This window comes from Theropithecus gelada, chromosome 2, assembly GCF_003255815.1.
Source record: "Theropithecus gelada isolate Dixy chromosome 2, Tgel_1.0, whole genome shotgun sequence".
In the NCBI taxonomy this organism is placed as follows: Eukaryota; Metazoa; Chordata; class Mammalia; order Primates; family Cercopithecidae; genus Theropithecus; species Theropithecus gelada.
In genome coordinates this window covers 90,720,525-90,740,472 of record NC_037669.1, presented here as the reverse complement: position 1 = coordinate 90,740,472, position 19,948 = coordinate 90,720,525, and the positions used below count along the sequence as shown (strand labels likewise).

Sequence of the window (19,948 nt, the reverse complement as noted above, 5' to 3'; positions counted from 1 at the left end):
GGTGGCATGCACCTGTAATCCCAGCTACTTGGTAGGCAAATTGACTGAACCCAACAAGTGGAGGTTGCAGTGAGCCAAGTTTGAGGTTTTGCAGTGTTGAGGTTTTGCTTCTCAGTTATACCTTTTTGAGCTAATTGTTTTAAAAAAACCCACTGTCTAAAATACGCTGAAATTAATTTTATTATTTATAATTTTTGGTTCTGGATTGACTGTACAGAAAATGTTTCATTTTCTTTTTTTTTTTTTTTTTTGAGACAGAGTCTTGCTCTGTCACCCAGGCTGGAGTGCAGTGGCCGGATCTCAGCTCACTGCAAGCTCCGCCTCCCGGGTTTACACCATTCTCCTGCCTCAGCCTCCCGAGTAGCTGGGACTACAGGCGCCCGCCACCTCGCCTGGCTAGTTTTTTTTTGTATTTTTTAGTAGAGACAGGGTTTCAACGGGTTAGCCAGGATGGTCTCGATCTCCTGACCTCGTGATCCGCCCGTCTCAGCCTCCCAAAGTGCTGGGATTACAGGCTTGAGCCACCGCGCCCGGCCATGTTTCATTTTCTTACTGTGACCTTTGACAAAGAAGGGTGACTAATTGGTGGTGTGGGCAGGAGACTCAGTGACATTCCCCACTTCCTCTGGAGTTGGTCGGTGCGGTATAATTCTATTTCAGTTGTGGGCATTCACCAATATTGTTTCCTCCTTTTCCTGCAGGGCCTCTGCTCTCCAGGAAGATAAGGCTTTTAAAGCAGCCTAGCACTAGAAGGTGAGGTAAGGTACTTGAAAAGAGACATTTCTGGCCGGGCGCAGTGGCTCATGCCTGTAATCCCAGCACTTTGGGAGGCCGAGACCGGCAGATCACGAGGTCAGGAGATCAAGACCATCCCGGCTAACACAGTGAAACCCCGTCTCTACTACAAATATAAAAAAACTAGCTGGGCGTGGTGGCAGGTGCCTGTAGTCCCAGCTACTCGGGAGGCTGAGGCAGGAGAATGGCATGAACCCGGGAGGCGGAGCTTGCAGTGAGCTGAGATCAAGCCACTGCACTCTGAGACAGAGCGAGACTCCATCTCAAAAAAAAAAAAAAAAAGAAAAGAGACATTTCTGCAAAAGAAAGTTGAGGGATGATCACATACTGGCCAAAATGATAACCACAGAATTATATTTATTTATTTTTTTGAGACAGAGTCTCGCTCTGTTGCCCAGGCTGGAGTGCAGTGGCGTGATCTTGTCTTACGGCACCCTCTGCCTCCTGGGTTCAAGCAATTCTCCTGCCTCAGCCTCCCAAGTAGCTGGGATTACAGGCATGCGCCATCACACCCAGCTAATTTTGTATTTTTTAGTAGAGGCGGGGTTTCTCCATGTTGGTCAGGCTGGTTTTGAACTCCCGACCTCAGGTGATCCGCCCATCTTGGCCTCCCAAAGTGCTGGGATTACAAGCATGAGACACTGTGCCCAGCTTATTTATTTGTTTTTGAGACAGGATCTCCGCCTGTCACCCATGCTGGAGTGCAGTGGCATGATTACAGCTCACTACAGACCTCGACTTCCTAGGCTCAAGCTATCCTCCCACCTTGGCCTCTCAAGTAGCTGGGACTACAGGGGCATGTCACCATGCCTGGCTAATTTTTTTAACTTTTTCTGGAGATGGGATCTCACTATGTTGTCCAGGCTGATCTCAAACCCCTGGGCTCAAACGATCCTCCCACCTCAGCCTCTCAAAAAGTGCTGGGATTAATAGACATGAGCCACCGCACCTGACTTAGAATTTTAAAACTTTAATAGCGGTGGAAAAGCTCTATTGGATAATACGTATATTTAAGTAGTGTGGAAGATAAAAGTGGAAAGAGGCCGGGTGCGGTGGCTCATGCCTATAATCCCAGCACTTTGGGAGGCAGATGTGCACGGATCAACTGAGGTCAGGAATTTGGACCAGCCTGGCCAACACAGCGAAACCCTGTCTCTACTAAAAATACAAAAATTAGCTGGGTGTGGTGACAGGTACCTGTAATCCCAGCTACTTGGGAGGCTGAGAAAGGAGAATCACTTGAACCTGGGAGGTGGAGGTTGCAGTGAGCCGAGATCCCGCCATCCCACTACAGCCTGGGCAACAAGAGTGAAACTCCATCTCAAGAAAAAAGTGGAAAGAAAAGGGCTGAGCCGGGCGCGGTGGCTCAAGCCTGTAATCCCAGCACTTTGGGAGGCCGAGACGGGCGGATCACGAGGTCAGGAGATCGAGACCATCCTGGCTAACACGGTGAAACCCCGTCTCTACTAAAAAATACAAAAAACTAGCCGGGCGAAGTGGCGGGCGCCTGTGGTCCCAGCTACTTGGGAGGCTGAGGCAGGAGAATGGCGTGAACCCGGGAGGCGGAGCTTGCAGTGAGCTGAGATCCGGCCACCGCACTCCAGCCTGGGCGACAGAGCCAGACTCAGTCTCAAAAAAAAAAAAAAAGAAAAGAAAAGGGCTGGGCGCAGTGGCTCACACCTGTACTCCCAGCACTTTGGGAGGCCGAGGTGGGTACATCATTTGAGGTCAGGAGTTCGAGACCAGCCTGGCCAACATGATAAAACCCCGTCTCTACTAAAAATACAAAAAGTAGCCAGGCGTGGTAGTGTGCACCTGTAATCCCAGCTACTTGGGAGGCTGAGGCAGGAGAATTGCTTGAATCTTGAATCTGGGAGGCAGAGGTTGCAGTGAGCCGAGATCGTGCTGCTGCACTCCATCCTGGGCGATGGAGTGAGACTGTGTCTCAAAAAAAAAAAAAAAAATGGTGGAAAGAAAAAAGAAAAGGAGGCCGATCTCATGCCTATAATCCCAGCACTTTGGGAGGCCATGGTGGGAGGATTACTTGAAGTCAGGAGTTTGAGACCAACTTGGGCAACAGAGAGAGACCCTGTCTCTACAAAAAATAAAATTAAAATTAGTTGAGTGTGGTGGCACGCGCCTGTAGTCCTAGCTACTCGGGAAGCTGAGGTGGGGGGATCTTTTGAGCCCAAGAGTTTTTATTTTTATCTTTATTATTTTTTAAAATTTTTTGTAGAGGCCGGTCGCGGTGGCTGAAGCCTGTAATCCCAGCACTTTGGGAGGCCGAGACCATCCTGGCTAACATGGTGAAACCCCGTCTCTACTAAAAAATACAAAAAACTAGCCGGGCGAGGTGACGGGTGCCTGTAGTCCCAGCTACTCGGGAGGCTGAGGCCGGAGAATGGCGTGAACCCGGGAGGCGGAGCTTGCAGTGAGCTGAGATCCGGCCACTGCACTCCAGCCTGGGCGACAGAGCGAGACTCCGTCTCAAAAAAAAAAAAAAAAAATTTTTTTTGTAGAGACAGGATTTTGCCATGTTGCCCAGGCTAATCCGGAACTGCTGAGCTTAAGCGATCCACCTACCTCAGCCTCACAAACTGCTGGATTACAGATGTGAGCCAGTGGGCCTTAGCCTAGGAGTTTGAGGCCGCAGTGAGCTTTCGTCACAGCAAATCACGCCACTGCACTCCAGCATCGGTGACAAAGTGAGACCCTGGCTCAAAAAGAAAAAAAAAAAGAAAAAGGAAAAATCCCTTGTTTCCCTTCCCCTTTTTTTTTTTTTTTTTTTTGAAATGGAATCTCTCACTGTTGCCTAGGCTGGAGTGCAATGGCGTAATCTCAGCTCATTGCAACCTCTGCCTCCTGGGATCAAGCGATTCTCCTGCATCAGCCTATTTGAGTAGCTGGGATTACAGGTGCCCGCCACCACGCTGAGCTAAGTTTTTGTGTTTTCAGTAGAGATGGGGTTTCACTGTGTTAGCCAGGCTGATCTCCTGACCTCGTGATCCTCCCATCTTGACCTCCCAAAGTGCTGGGATTACAGGTGTGAGGCACTGCGCCCAGCCCCCATCCTGTTTTATTTTTTCTGTAAATAGGGAATACAACACATGGTACAAACTTAATTAAAAGTTCAAAAGGATTATACAAAGGAGGGAAAGAAACCTTCCTTCCATCTATCCCCTTAGCCTGTGGTTCGCCTTTCCAGAGGCATTTGTGATTCCCCCGATTCCTGGGTCTCCTCCAAAGATGGCCCTTGGCAATGTTTTTACCAAGTTTGAGTATAGATTTTTTTTTTTTTTTTTTTTTTTTGAGACAGAGTCTTGCTCTGTCGCCCAGGCTGGGGTGCAGTGGCCGGATCTCAGCTCACTGCAAGCTCCGCCTCCCGGGTTTAGACCATTCTCCTGCCTCAGCCTCCCGAGTAGCTGGGACTACAGGCGCCCGCCACCTCGCCCGGCTAGTTTTTTGTATTTTTTAGTAGAGACGGGGTTTCACCGTGTTAGCCAGGATGGTCTCGATCTCCTGACCTCGTGATCCGCCCGTCTCGGCCTCCCAAAGTGCTGGGATTACAGGCTTGAGCCACCGCGCCCGGCCTTTTTTTTTTTTTTTTTTTTTTTTGAGACAGAGTCTCTCTCTGTTGCCCAGACTGGAGTGCAGTAGCTTGATCTCTGCTCACTGCAGCCTTCACCTGCTGGATTCAAGTGATTCTCCTATCTCAGCCTCCTGAATAGCTGGAACTACAAGCGCGTGCTACCACACCCAGCTAATTTTTTTATATTCAGTAGAGACTAGGTTTCACCATGTTGGCCAGGCTGGCCTCGAACTCCTGAACTCAGGTGATCCCACCCATCTTGGTCTCCCGAAGTGCTGGGATTACAGGCGTGAGCCCCCATGCTGGCCTGAATATAACATTTTTTTTTTTGTTTGAGATGGAGTTTTGCTCTTGTTGCCCAGGCTGGAGTGCAATGGTGCAATCTCAGCTTACTGCAACCTCTGCCTCCTGGGTTCAAGCGTTTCTCCTGCCTCAGCCTCCCGAGTAGCTGGGATTACAGGCGTGTGCCATCACACCTGGCTAATTTTGTATTTTTAGTAGAGACGGGGTTTCTCCATGTTGGTCAGGCTGGTCTCGAACTCCTGACTTCATGTGATCTGCCCACCTCAGCCTCCCAAAGTGCTGGGATTACAGATGTGAGCCACCACGCCCAGCCCTGAATATAACATTTTTTTCTTTTTCTTTTTTTTTTTTTTGAGACGGAGTCTCACTCTGTTGCCCAGGCCAGAGTACAGTCGCGTGATCTTGGCTCACTGCAAGCTCCACCTCCCAGGTTCATGCTATTCTCTTGCCTCAGCCTCCTGAGTAGCTAGGACTGCAGGCGCCCGCCACCACGCCCGGCTAATTTTTTGTATTTTTAGTAGAGATGGGGTTTCACCATGTAAGCCAGGATGGTCTCGATCTCCTGACCTTGTGGTCCATCTGCCTTGGCCTCCCAAAGTGCTGGGGTTACAGGCGTGAGCCACTGTGCTCAGCGAATATAACATTTCTAATGGTTAGTCTGTCCCTAGTTCTTAGACAGTTTGGTTCTTCTTTTGTTATTTTTTTTCTTATTATTTGTTTTAGCTATCTCCTACAGGAAAGAGGTTATTTCTTACTTTGGTTGTAATAGATAATGTTGCAATTAACATCTCTGCATAAAGTTTTTTAAAAGAGGTTTTAGTATCATAAGAAGTGACTTGTGATTTACAATTTTGTAGAAGCACATTTATCAATGTCAAGGCAGATTTGTAATGATTTTTATTTTTAAGTATTGTGCACGTTTTCTATAGTCCTTTTTCTGTGACTTGCATGGATTTGCGATATTTATAGCCACGTAGAGACCTAGTCTCAGTGTTCCCTGCCCTTGGGGGCATCAGCAGCCACAGATTCATTCTTGCTGAGGCAGTCACGGCCCTTGGATACCCTAAGTATAGGGGAGTGTGCCAGTTGTGGGGAGCTCAAGGATGAATGAAGCACTTGGAAGGATATGTCGTATTCAGGGAAACAGTAGCCAGTGCCCAGCTTGGTTCTGTGTTTTGGCATTTACTCTTCATTTCTGTGGATGTTGTTTTTGTATATTAAGTATGAGAATCTACAAATAAGCACCTCTTACAGAGTTCTTTCTCCTAATCGGTACACAGTTTTCTGTATCTGTGGGTTCCACATCTGTGGATTCATCCAATTGTGGATTGAAAATATTTGGGAAAGGGCCGGGCGCGGTGGCTCAAGCCTGTAATCCCAGCACTTTGGGAGGCCGAGACGGGCGGATCACGAGGTCAGGAGATTGAGACCATCCTGGCTAACACGGTGAAACCCCGTCTCTACTAAAAAAATACAAAAAACTAGCCGGGCGAGGTGGCGGGCGCCTGTAGTCCCAGCTACTCGGGAGGCTGAGGCAGGAGAATGGCGTAAATCCGGGAGGCGGAGCTTGCAGTGAGCTGAGATCCGGCCACTGCACTCCAGCCTGGGCGACAGAGCGAGACTCCGTCTCAACAACAACAAAAAAGAAAATATTTGGGAAAAAAGGATGGCTGCATCTGTGTGAAACATGAATAAACTTTTTCCTTGTCATCATTTCCTTAAACGTTATAACAACTATTTTCATACCATTTAAATTAGATGTTCGTACATTATTTGCAAATATTACACCATTTTATATAAGGGACTTGAGCATCTGTGGATTTTGGTGTCCTGGAACCAATGCCTCATGGATACCTAGGGAAGAGTTTGTAAATGTATTAAAACAAAGTAGCGGAATTGGAATTAAATTCTTTTGATTTTGCAGGTATCTCTGTTTAGCCTCTTCACTGTTCTGGGAACATTTTCCTGCAGGCATCCTAGGGGTTGATGGGAAATTTACTTAAGATTCCCAAGGCTGTCTATGGCAGAAGTGAACCAGTTCTGCCTTGGTTGTCATAAACACCTCTGTTAATTAGCTCAGTTGTTCTCCAGGGGTGGATTGATTCTCTACCCAGCTTTTGCCAAGAAAAATGATGTAGTCAATAATGGAATTCCAAATAAGATTTCCTTTTTATTTGGCTATTAATCAGAACCTGGGTACCATCCATTTTCTGGGCCCTAATTTTACTATGGAATGTTTCCATAAAACATGCATCTGATTACTGTAAATGTCCTGTAAACACTCCTGCTTGGGCTGGTGGGTCATCTTTTTTTTTTTTTTTTTCTTTTGAGACAGAGTTTCAGTCTTGTTGCCCAGGCTGGAGTGCAATAGTGTGATCTCAGCTCACTGTAACCTTCCCCTCCTGGGTTCAAGTGATTCTCCTGCCACGGCCTCCCAAGTAACTGGAACGATACACCATGCGCCACCACGCCTGGCTAATTTTTATATTTTTAGTAGAGATGGGGTTTCTTCATGTTGGTCAGGCTGGTCTCGAACTGCTGACCTCAGGTGATCTGCCCTCCTTGGCCTTCTAAAGTGCTGGGATTACAGGCGTGAGCCACTGCACCCGGCCTGTAGGTCATCTTTATGTCCAATCTGCCCTGACCTCTGGGGAGGTCAAGGATACCTTGCCTTCTAGGATTTTTTATATTGGAGACCAGTCTGATGAGTAGCCCTTGAGCAGGGGGTGGATTCTAAGTCTTGGAGAAAATGAGGAAGTTCTACCTCTTATGTGAGGTATGATTGAAGAAATTGTGTTTTGTTTTTTGACAGGCAGGGTCTTGCCCTGTTGCCTAGGTTGGAATGTGGTGGCATAATCATAGCTCACTGCAGTCTTGACCTCCTGGGGTCAAGCAATCCTCCCACTTCAGCCTCCTGAGTAGCTGGGACTACTAGCATGTGCCACTATGCCCAGCTAATTTTTTAATTTTTTTGTAGCGATGAGGTCTTGGCTATGTTGCCCAGGCTGGATCCTCCTGCCTCAGCCTCCTAAAGTGTTGGAATTATAGGCGTGAGCCACTACGCCCAGCCCAGAAGTGTCTTATATTTTTAGACTTTTGAGCAGTGTTGGAATGATTGAATCGCCTGAGTGGAGAAATTTGGTAGGAAGAGACTAGAAGAGAGGCTCTTTATTAAAGACCTAAAAATAGAATTGATTAAAGTCACAAATAGATAACAGTAGGATTCCTGTCTCACTCTCTCCTGCTTTGGGTTTGTGCTACCAGCTGTTGCATCTGCTTACCTAGAAAATAGAATAATATTTTGTCAGAAGGGTCAGCAGTATAGTCCTAAAACATTGTAAGTCTGAGGATGTGCTTTTTCCAGTTTTAAAAGTAGTTTAGAAACTGACCAGATTCTTTCATGTAGGGAGGAAATCTTAGCAGGAGACGTTGGTTCTTCTGCTCATAGTGCCAGTCCTAACCTGACAGGTCCTGTGGGGTCCCCCGTCTCTTCAGAGCCCTGAGCCTTTTTCCCTTCTAGTTGAACGTTGCTGACTAGGGAGGGATCTCCTATGTAGGTCATCTGATTACCTGATTTGATCATATGGTACTTCTGTTATTTTGGAGGAGAGGGTCTCCTTTTGATTCTAATAGCTGGAGATGAAAATGGCTCCGTATGCTTTCTTCCTATGGAGGGCTCTGCTGCCCTGAGCTGCATGTGCCCTTTACATCTGTGTGAGGGGGTGGAGGAATGTCCTGGCCTCCCCGCTTCCATCCTGCTATGGGCTTCCAGGGAGAATGGGGCCCATTGTGGGCTGTGCCCAAAGGCACAGTCCTCTGCCTCAGTGTCAGGCTTACTGTGGTCTCTGTCCAGTTTGCTGTGATCACTGGGTGCCAAGGGGCTGGGAGCTCAGGAAGCCATTGCTACTTTTTTTTTTTTTTGAGATGGAGTCTTGCTCTTGTCACCCAGGCTGTAGTGCAATGGCACAATCTCTGCTCACTGCAACCTCCGCCTCCCAGATTCAAGCAATTCTCCTGCCTCAGCCCCCGGAGTAGCTGGGACTACAGGCACCCGCCACCACGCCTGGCTAATTTTTTTTTTTTTTTTTTTTTTGAGACAGAGTCTCGCTCTGTCGCCCAGGCTGGAGTGCGGTGGCTGGATCTCGGCTCACTGCAAGCTCCGCCTCCTGGGTTCATGCCATTCTCCTGCCTCAGTCTCCCGAGTAGCTGGGACTACAGGCGCCCGCCACCTCGCTCGGCTAGTTTTTTGTATTTTTTAGTAGAGACGGGGTTTCACCGTGTTAGCCAGGATGGTCTTGATCTCCTGACCTCGTGATCCGCCTGTCTTGGCCTCCCAAAGTGCTGGGATTACAGGCTTGAGCCTCCGCGCCCGGCCAAAATTTTTTTTTTGAGACAGAGTTTCACTCTTGTCACCCAGGCAGGAGTACAGTGGCACAATCTCAGCTCACTACAACCTCTGCCTCCTGGGTTCAAGCAATTCTCCTGCCTCAGCCTCCTGAGTAGCTGGGCTTGCAGATGCCTGCCACCATGCCCAGCTAATTTTTGTAATTTTAGTAGAGACGGGGTTTCACCATGTTGGCCAGGCTGGTCTCAAACTCCTGACCTCAGGTGATCCACCTGTCTCGGCCTCCCAGAGTTCTGGGATTACAGGTGTGAGCCACTGTGCCTGGCCTATTTTATTTTGATCTTATTTATTTATTTATATATTTTTGAGACGGAGTTTTGGTCTTGTTGCACAGGCTGTTGTGCAATGGCACAATCTTAGCTCTCTGCAACCTGTGCCTCCCAGGTTCAAATGATTCTCCTTCCTCAGCCTCCCGAGTAACTGGAATTATAGGCACCCGCCACCACGTCCAGCTAATTTTTAAATTTTTAGTAGCGACAGAGTTTCGCCATGTTGGCCAGGCTGGTCTCGAACTCCTGACTTCAAGTGATCTGCCTGCCTCAGCCTCTCAAAGAGCTGGGATTACAGGCGTGAGCCACCGTACCCAGCCCCACTCTTGATTTTTAAATGGTTGCCTCAAACTCTGTCCTATGATTTTTCGGTTTAAAAACTTTTTCTGTGTTTGAATGCTATTTTAAAGCAGTTCCTTGTTTCTCCCTGTAGGGCATAGCCCAGAAATTGAGAAGTTAGCACAGCTGGAATTGAGTCTTTTTCATATCTATGTTATCAAGCCGGGTGGGCTGAGGTGAATATGGAAGGCTCTGTGGGCTGTGGTCGTGGCCTCACCTGCTGGTCTCAAGCTCTGGGTAGAGAGACTTGCCTTACAGGATAGGATGTGTGTTCACTGCTAGTGCTGCTGCTATGCTGGCAGGTGGCTGAAGTTTTGAGCACTTGGAGGGGCAGAATGTTGATTAATTGTAGGGTGGTCTCAGACTCCATGCCCAGGAACTTGTCAGCTGGTCTTGTCTTTCTTGTGTGCAGACCCTACTCCAGCTTACCCTGAAATTTGGTAGGCAGCCCAAGCCTGTGTCTTTTGTGAGGATAACTCGGTGCTCACCTGAGAGACAGAGCCACTGCGTGATTGGCTGGCGCTATGAGAACGGAGTCTTGTTCTGTCGCCCAGGCTGGAGTGCAGTGGTGCGATCTCAGCTCACTGCAACCTTTTGAAGACAAAAGGCAATGGTCGTGTCTGACCTTTATCTTTGTTGTAACGACCCTGAAACCCTGGCCTGAGTCTTTGAGGTGGAATTTGCCCCAAGAGAAAGTGTCATGTAGTAATACCAGAATTTATCAAGCCTTTCCCTAGTACTAGGACACTTAACATGTGCCTGCAGTATTTTTGTTCGTTTTGCTATTATTTCACATTTAATTTCATTTTTGTAAATACTTAAATAATTTTGAAGCCAAATTCAGATTTTTTCATCTTTATGTCCACTTAGGTTGCTTAGACCTCAGGTGGTAGACCAGGTTTTGTTTTCTTTTTTTTTTTTTTTTTTTTTGAGACAAAATCTCACTGTTGTCCCCCAGGCTGGAGTGCAGTGGCATGATCATGGCTTAGTGCAGCCTGAATTCCTGGGCTTAAGCAATCCTCCTGCCTCAGCCTTCTGCAAAGCTGGAACTACAGACGTGTGCCACCATGCCAGCCTATTTTTTTTCTTTCTCTTTTGTAGAGACAGGGTCTTGTTATGTTGCCCAGGCTAGTCTCAAACTCCTAGCCTCAAGTGATCCTCTCGCCTCAGCCTTCCAAAGTGGTGGGATTACAGGTGTGAACCACCATGCCCAGTCTATTTTCTTGTTTTGAATTCAAGCTTTCTGAGGGTTGTCCTTTAGGAAGAGAATGTAAGGAATTCCAGAGTCAGGGAGGCATGGGCTGTGTTCTGGGAGAGGCCTAGGGAGGCACTGCTCTGGAACCGCCTGTAGGAGTGGGTGGGTGTCAGACTGCCAGCAGAAGCCAGGGTGGTGAGGGGAGGGATGAGTGTTCTGCAAGGGAGATTTATACCACTGTATTTTTTTTTCTTTTTTTTGAGACAGAGTCTCATTGTGGAGTGTAGTAGAATGATCTCGGCTCACTGCAACATCCACCTCCTGGGTTCAAGTGATTCTCCTAAGTCAGCCTCCCAGGTAGCTGGGATTACAGATGTGCATTACCATGCCTGGCTAATTTTTATATTTTTAGTAGAGACGGTTTCACCCTGTTGGCCAGGCTGGTCTCGAACTCCTGACCTCAGGTGATCTGCCCACCTCGGCCTCCCAAAGTGTTGGGTTTATAGGTGTGAGCCACTGCGCTCAGCTGGATATGAATATTCTTGACAGTGTCTTCTGGGTATATACCTAAGAGTGAACTGTTAGATATATAGTATTTGATATATATATACACGCGCGCACACACACACACACACACACATATATATATATATATATTTTTTTTTGGAGATTCAGTCTCACTCTGTCACCCAGGCTGGAGTGCAGTGGTGTGATCTTGGCTCTTGGCTCACTGGATCCTCTGCCTCCCGGGTTCAAGTGATTCTCCTGTCTCAGCTTAACCGTTAGCTGGGATTACAGGCGCATGCCACGACGCCTGGCTAATTTTTGTATTTTTAGTAATAGTGGGGTTTCTCTGTGTTGCTCAGACTGGTCTCGAACTCCTGAATTGCTCAAGCCATCCACCTGCCTTGGCCTCCCAAAGTGCTGGGATTTACAGGTGTGAGCCACCGTGCCTGGCCTTATGTTTTAATTATTGAGAATTTTGTATTTTTTGTAGAGATGGGGTTCTTCCTCTCTGCCTAGGCACATGACTATGACTGTCTATCCCAGATGGTGGCACTGGCCTAGGACAGACGGTTCTACCCCCAGTACACCAAGGCCCTGGAGGGTGCAACCTATAGAACAGCTGGCCTCCTGTCTTCAGTAGTAGGACAAGTAACAAACTTAGACCCTGTCTTCAGTAGTAGGACAAGTAACAAACTTAGATTTGGCAATATAAATTTAGAAAAGGTTAATGTTTTCCAGAACAGTGAAACTACAGTATAAAGGTTAGACTTGAGAACCCAAAATTACTCCCTAGCTTCCGTTTCCTGCCCTTCGTGTGCTCAGCACTTGTATCTGTGTTCTCACTACCCTGAGCCCTGAGTTCTTTTGGGGTTGGCCCAGGAGTTGCTTTGGTCCAGAGAGATACCTGGGAGGAAACCACATGGAAGCAACAACAGTACTACTTATATGTTATTATTTGGAGTAATTAGCCCATAATTTTTTTTTTTTTTTTTTTTTTGAGATGGAGTCTCAGTCTGTCGCCCAGGCTGCAGTGCAGTGGCGTGATCTCGGCTCACTGCAACCTCCGCCTCCCGGGTTCAAGCAAATCTCCTGACCTCTTGATCTGCCCACCTCGGCCTCCCAAAGTGCTGGGATTACAGATGTGACCCACTGCGCCTGGCCAGCCCCATAAATTCTTTTTTTTTTTTTTTTTCTTTTTTGAGACGGAGTCTCGCTCTGTCGCCCAGGCTGGAGTGCAGTGGCCGGATCTCAGCTCACAGCAAGCTCCGCCTCCCGGGTTTACGCCATTCTCCTGCCTCAGCCTCCCGAGTAGCTGGGACTACAGGCGCCCGCCACCTCACCCGGCTAGTTTTTTGTATTTTTTAGTAGAGACGGGGTTTCACCGTGTTAGCCAGGATGGTCTCGATCCTGACCTCGTGATCCGCCCGTCTCGGCCTCCCAAAGTGCTGGGATTACAGGCTTGAGCCACCGTGCCCGGCCCAGCCCCATAAATTCTTGATAGCAATTTTCCTGAGGTACTCAAGTTTTACTAGAAAAACATAGCATCATGTTTTGATTCATTAGTTGTCTAGATGCTCATCCTCCTGTATTATACTGGCTATTAAGTACCGTTACTCCCAGGTTGAATTTATGACATCTGCTGCCCACCATGCCCGTTAATCAAATCAATAAAGGCAGGGCAAACTGCTGTCTCGTGTTATTTCAAACTGCCCCACCTCCTTCTTCCGTCTTATGTTATTAATGAAATAGTTTGACAATACTTAAATGTTAGTGAAAATAAGGGAAAAGTCGTTTGTATCTTTAGGTGAGGGTGTAAATTGAAGGACAGTTTTGCCAAATCTAACAATTCCAATGTACATATCCTTTGACCCAGCAATTCCACATCTAGGATTATATCCTTAGATATGTTCTAAGAAGAATGCAAGGATGAGTGTGAGAGCAAGATACGCAGGATATTTAGACATTTAAATGTACCATACACAATAGGGGTGAATGAGGAGATGGATCTACCCACTAGGGCTGAGGTCTCTCAGTTCTACTAAATTAGAAAAAGGAACAGTTATTTATTTTTGATACGGAGTCTCGTTCCGTCGCCCATGCTGGAGTGCAGTGGCGCGGTCGTGGCTCACTGAAACCTTTGCTTCCCAAACAAGCGATTCTCCTGCCTCAGCCACCTGAGTAGCTGGGATTACAGGCGCGCACCACCATGACCGTCTAATTTTTTGTTTTTTGTTTTTTGTTTTTTTTGAGACGGAGTCTGGCTCTGTCGTCCAGGCTGGAGTGCAGTGGCCGGATCTCAGCTCACTACAAGCTCCGCCTCCCGGGTTTACGCCATTCTCCTGCCTCAGCCTCCCGAGTAGCTGGGACTACAGGCGCCCGCCACCTCGCCCGGCTAGTTTTTGTATTTTTTTTTTTGAGACGGAGTCTCCCTCTGTCGCCCAGGCTGGAGTGCAGTGGCCGGATCTCAGCTCACTGCAAGCTCCGCCTCCCGGGTTTACGCCATTCTCCTGCCTCAGCCTCCCAAGTAACTGGGACTACAGGCGCCCGCCATCTCGCCCGGCTAGTTTTTTGTATTTTTTTAGCAGAGACGGGGTTTCACCGTGTTCGCCAGGATGGTCTCGATCTTCTGACCTCGTGATCCACCCGTCTTGGCCTCCCAAAGTGCTGGGATTACAGGCTTGAGCCACCGCGCCCGGCCGTTTTTGTATTTTTTAGTAGAGAGGGGGTTTCACCATGTTAGCCAGGATGGTCTCGATCTCCTGACCTCGTGATCTGCCCACCTCGGCCTCCCAAAGTGCTGGGATTACAGGCTTGAGCCACCGCGCCCGGCCTTTTTTGTATTTTTAATAGAGACGGTGTTTCATCATGTTGGCCAGGCTGGCCTCGAACTCCTGACCTTGTGATCCGCCCGCCAGTTGTGAGCCACTACGCCCGGCAAAAAAAAGGAACAGTTTTGAAGAATTTGGTTTCATTTGAACGTTAAGAATGAAATAAAAAGAGATGTGCTTGTTTATGTGTTTAGAGATACACATTCAATGTGTCATATGTGGAGACCTACTGAGGTCTGCTCACCTGAGGACCTGGGAAGGAGACCTGCTTTTCACTTGTGTCCTAGTGTAGTGTTGGAATTTATTTTACCTCCATGTTAATTACTTTTTTTTTTTTTTTTTTTTGAGACAGAGTTTCACTCTTGTTGCCCAGGCTCGAGTGCAATGGCATGATCTTGGCTCACTGCAACCTCCACCTCCTGGGTTCAAGCGATTCTCCTGCCTCAGCCTCCTGAGTAGCTGGAATTACAGGCACATGCCACCACACTCCACTAATTTTTGTATTTTTAGTAGAGACAGGGTTTCGTTGGCAGGTGATCCGCCCGCCTCGGCCCTCCGAAGTACTGGGATTACAGGCGTGAGTCACTGCGCCTGGCCTTTTTTTTTTCCTCGGAGACACAGTTTTGCTCTTGTTGCCCAGGCTGGAGTGCAATGGCGCGATCTCGGCTCACCGTAACCTCCGCCTCCCGGGTTCAGGCGATTCTCCTGCCTCAGCCTCCCGAATAGCTGGGATTACAGGCATGTGCCACCATGCCTGGCTAATTTTGTATTTTCATTTGAGAAGGGGTTTCTCCATGTTGGTTGGGCTGGTCTCAAACTCCCAACCTCAAGTGATCCGCCCCCCCCTGCCTCCCATAGTTCTGGGATTACAGGTGTGAGCCTCCGTGCCTGGCTCGTGAATTACTTTTATTGCATTAAGTCAAAGGGGAGGACCAGACAGCTGATGACATCATTGTGAGATAGTGGGAACCAATAGTAGGGAATCAGATACTGGGAAACACCGGATGCAGCCTGCCCACATTTTGCCCTTAGCTCTGGGACCTCTGAACTTGGTAATGGTCTGATTTGGGTTTTTTTTCCTTTAGGAGGGAAGGTTCCTGGGAAGGGAAGATAGAATCTATTTTTAATATTAAGTAAATATAGCTCAATGTAGTAATTTTGGGCCCTTTTCTTCCATTATAACCCAAGTCACTTTTAAAACAAACAAAATCCTTTTTTTTGGTATATTTTGTGTTTGTAATGTTGCTAGAGGAAAATACTTTTGAAATATCCTCACTTCCCTTCGTAAACTTGGGAGGGCTTGGGACCTGGTGGGGTATGTGTTTTGAATCATGCTGTCTGGGGGATTAGTGCCTGAAATCCAGATTCCTACTGGACAAAGCGCTGGGGTTTGAGGTAAGTGGGGTGGGGTGGGGCGAGGGTTATCACAGATAGCTATCACAGATAACAGAGCTTACCTGCTGACTTTGCTTCACAATTGTCAGTGCATAGACCTGCTTTGGCACGGACATCCTGAGAGGGGACTTGGACCATGACCCGTATTCCTTTCTCTTACCACCGTGGCCGGCTATTTTAGTAACTTCTAAAAATTTTGGGCGCCGTGGCTCACGCCTGTAATCTCAACACTTTGGGAGGCCGAGGCGGGCGGATCACGAGGTCAGGAGATAGAGACAATCCTGGCTAACACGGTGAAACCCCGTCTCTACTAAAAATATAAAAAAAAATTAGCCGGACTTGGTTGCAGGCGCTTGTAGTCCCAGCTATTCGGGCGGCTGAGGCAGGAGAATAATGTGAACCTGGGAGGTGGAGCTTGCAGTGAGCCGAAATTGCGCCACTGCCCTCTAGCCTGGGTGAAAGAGCAAGACTCCGTCTCAAAAAAAAAAAAAATTTTTTTAAATGTAACTTTAAATTTACAGAAAAATTGCAAGAATAATTCAGGAAACTCCCAAATACTCTGGAGTCACCATTTGTTTACATTTTGCTGTGTTTGCTCTGTCATTCTCTTTTCTATCTATATCTTTTTTTCTGAACCATCTGTGAGTAATTGACAGAGATCATATCTCTTTACCCCTACATTTTTTTTTTTTTTTTGGAGATAGGGTCTTGATCTGTCGCCTAGGCTGGAGAGCGGTGATGAGATTTCGGCTTATTGCCACCTCCGCCTCCCAGGCTTGAGTGATCTTCCTGCCTTAGCCTCCCTCCAGAGTAGCTGAGACTACAGGTGCAGGTTACCATGCTGGCCTAATTTTGTATTTTTTTGTAGAGACGGGGTTTGAGACCAGCCTGTTGCCCAGGCTGGTCTCAAACTCCTCAGCTCAAGCTATCTGCCCGCCTCAGCCTCCCAAAGTGCTGGAATTATAGATGTGAGCCACAACACCTGGCCTACTCCTAAATTCTTTTTTTTTTTTTTTTTTTTGAGATGGAGTCTCACTCTTTTGTCCAGGTTGGAGTGCAGTGGCACGATCTTGGCTCACTGCAACCTCCAGCTCCCAGGTTCAAGCGATTTTCCTGCCACAGTCTTCCTGAGTAGCTGGGACTACAGGCACACACTACCACACCTAATTTTTGTATTTTTCGTAGAGACAGGTTTCGCCATGTTGGCCAGGGTGGTCTCTAACTCCTGACCTCTTGTGATCTGCCCTTCTTGGCCTCCCAAAGTGCTGGGGTTACAGGCGTGAGCCACCGTGCCCAGCCCTCCTAAATTCTTAACTGTGTATTTCCTAAGGATGAGAATATTATCTTACATAATCACAGTATAGCTATCAACATCAGGAAATTTAAGACTAGTAGAATACTGTTTTGTTATTTTTATTTTATTTTTTGAGACAAGGTCTGGCTCTATCGCCCAGGCTGGAGTGCAGTGGTGCAGTCTCGGCTTACTGCAGCCTTCACCTCTCAGGCTCAAGCCGTCCTCCCTCAGCCTCTTGAGTAGCTGGGACTATGGGTGCACACCACCATGCCTGGCTGATTTTTGTATAGACGGGGTTTTGCCATGTTGCCCAGGCTGGTCTCAAACTCCTGAGCTCAAGTGATCTGCCCACTTTAGCCTCCCAAAGTGCTGGGATTACAGGCATGAGCCACCATGTCTGGCCGAATACTGTTATCTAATCTACAGTCCATATTCACTTTGTCTCAGTTGTCCCGGTACATCTTTGGTATTGCCATATGAGTAGGCACAAGGTGCAGGTTTGTTTTGATGATCAACTCTGATTAAAGAGACACTTGGCAGGTTTCTCCATGAAAAGTTGATATTTTCTCCTTTGTAATTAATAAGTCATTTATGGGGGGAACACTTGAGACTGTAAATAATCCTGTTGCTTTCCTCATCAAATTTTGACCCTCTACAGCATTCAATGATGCTTCTGAGTCCATTAGTCCTTCTGCATTTGTTGTCGCCTTACTGTAAGGAAGAGCTTTTCTCATCTCCTATGTTTACTCATTAATTGGTTATTTATATTCATATTAACTTATTCAATGTGGTGTAATACATTCATGTCACTGTTCATTTCTTTCTTTTTTTTTTTTTTTTTGAGACAGTCTTGCTCTCCCAGGTTCAAGTGATTCTCCTGCTTCAGCCTCCTAAGTAGCTGGGATTACAAGTGTGTACCACCATGCCTGGGTAATTTTTGTACTTTTAGTAGAGACAGGGTTTCTCTGTGTTGGTCAGGCTTGTCTCAAACTCCTGACCTCAAGTGATCTGCCCACCTCAGCCTCCCAAAATGCTGGGATTACAGGTGTGAGCCACTGTGCCCGGCCTTTTTTTCCCCCTCTTTTTTTAGAGACAGGATCTCACTCTATTGCCCAGGCTGGTGTACAGTGGCATGATCATAGCTCACTACAGCCTTGATCTCCTGGGCTCAAGCAATCCTCCTGCCTCAGCCTCCTGAGTAGCTGTGACTACCGGCACACACCACCATGGCCAGCTAATTTTTTTCTATTTTTATTATTTATTTATTTTTTTGAGACAGAATCTCATTTTGTTGCCCAGGGTGGAGTGCAGTGGCGACATCTCGGCTCACTGCAACCTACACCTCCCCGGCTCAAGCGATTCTCCTGCCTCAGCCTCCCGAGTACCTGAGATTACAGGTGCCTGCCATCATGCTCAGCTAATTTCTGTATTTTTTTAGTAGAGACGGGGTTTCACCTGTCTGGCCAGGTTGGTCTCGAACTCTTGACCCAGGTGGTCCCCCTGCCTCGGCCTCCCAAAGTCAGGGATTACAGGCGTAAGCCACCGCACCCGGCATTTTTTTCTGTTTTTAATAGAGATGGGGTCCCACTATGTTGCCGGAACTGGTCTCAAACTCCTGGGCTTAAGTGATCCTCCTGCCTCAGCCACCCGAAACGTTGGGATTACAGGCATGAGCCACCGCTCCCACCCAAGTTTGTTTTTTGTTTCTTTTTTTTTTTTTGAGACGGAGTCTTCCTCTGTCCCCTAGGCTGGAGTGTAGTGGCGCAATCTTGGCTCACTGCAAGCTCCGCCTCCCGGGTTCACGCCATTCTCCTGCCTCAGCCTCCTGAGTAGCTGGGACTACAGGTGCCTGCCACCGCGCCAGGCTAACTTTTTGTATTTTTAGTAGAGACGGGGTTTCACTGTGGTCTCGATCTCCTGACCTTGTGATCCGCCAGCCTCGGCCTCCTAAGGTGCTGGGATTACAGGCGTGAGCCACCGCGCCCGGCCTTGTTTCTTTTTTTTTTGAGACAGAGTCTCATTCTTTTGCCCAGGTTGGAATGCAGTGGTGTGTTCTCGGCTCACTGCAACCTCTGCCTCCCAGATTCAAGCAATTCTGCCTCAGCCTCCTGAGTAACTGGGATTACAGGCATGGGCCTCCTAGCCCAGCTAATTTTTGTATTTTTAGTAGAGATGGGGTTTCACCATATTGGTCAGGCTGGTCTTGAACTCCTGACCTTGTGATCTGCCCCCCTTGGCCTCCTAAATTGCTGGGATTACAGGCGTGAGCCACCGTACCCGGCCTGGCCCCAAGTCTATTATTAAAACCACAGAACTTTTGATGTAAGATTCACTGGACAGATACACAACTACAAGACATAAAATAAATCTTTTATTTACAAAGTAAGATCTTTAAGTAGTTAGCTCCCAGTTGAAATAATGATTTGGACTGAATGTGGTGGCTTATGCCTATAATCCCAGCATTTTAGGAGGCTGAGGTGGGAGAATTGCTTGAGCCCAGGAATTTGAGACCAGCCTGGGCAACGTGGTGAGGCCCCATCTCTACAAAAGATAAAAAATTAGCCAAGTGTGGTGGTGCTATGCTTGTAATCCCAGCTATTTGGGAAGCTGAGGTGGGAGGATCACTTGAGCCTGGGAGGGCGAGGCTGCAGTGAGCCATCATTGTGTCACTGCACTCCAGCCCAGGTGACGGAGTGAGACCCTGTATCTTTTTTTTTTTTTTTTTTTTTTTTTGAGACGGAGTCTCGCTCTGTCGCCCAGGCTGGAGTGCAGTGGCGCGATCTCGGCTCACTGCAAGCTCCGCCTCCCGGGTTCCCACCATTCTCCTGCCTCAGCCTCCTGAGTAGCTGGGACTACAGGCGCCCGCCACCGCGCCCGGCTAATTTTTTGTATTTTTAGTAGAGACGGGGTTTCACCGTGGTCTCGATCTCCTGACCTTGTGATCCGCCCGCCTCGGCCTCCCAAAGTGCTGGGATTACAGGCGTGAGCCACCGCGCCCGGCCCTTTTTTTTTTTTTTTTTTTTTTTTTG

The 19,948-nt window shown here is 47.7% G+C and overlaps 1 protein-coding gene across 8 annotated transcripts in view; it reads left to right on the top strand.

The window, feature by feature from the left end:
• Nucleotides 1-19,948, top strand: part of DAG1 (dystroglycan 1) — a 75,977-nt gene that overhangs the window by 7,707 nt on the left and 48,322 nt on the right. For 2 of the 8 annotated variants that reach the window (XM_025375319.1, XM_025375316.1), the window contains exon 2: nucleotides 702-753. The exons of 5 other annotated variants lie outside the window; for them this stretch is intronic. The gene's annotated coding sequence lies outside the window, so the exon portion shown is untranslated. Of the gene's footprint in view, nucleotides 1-701; nucleotides 759-19,948 lie in introns of all 8 variants that reach the window. One more of the 8 variants, XM_025375315.1, reaches the window with a different exon arrangement.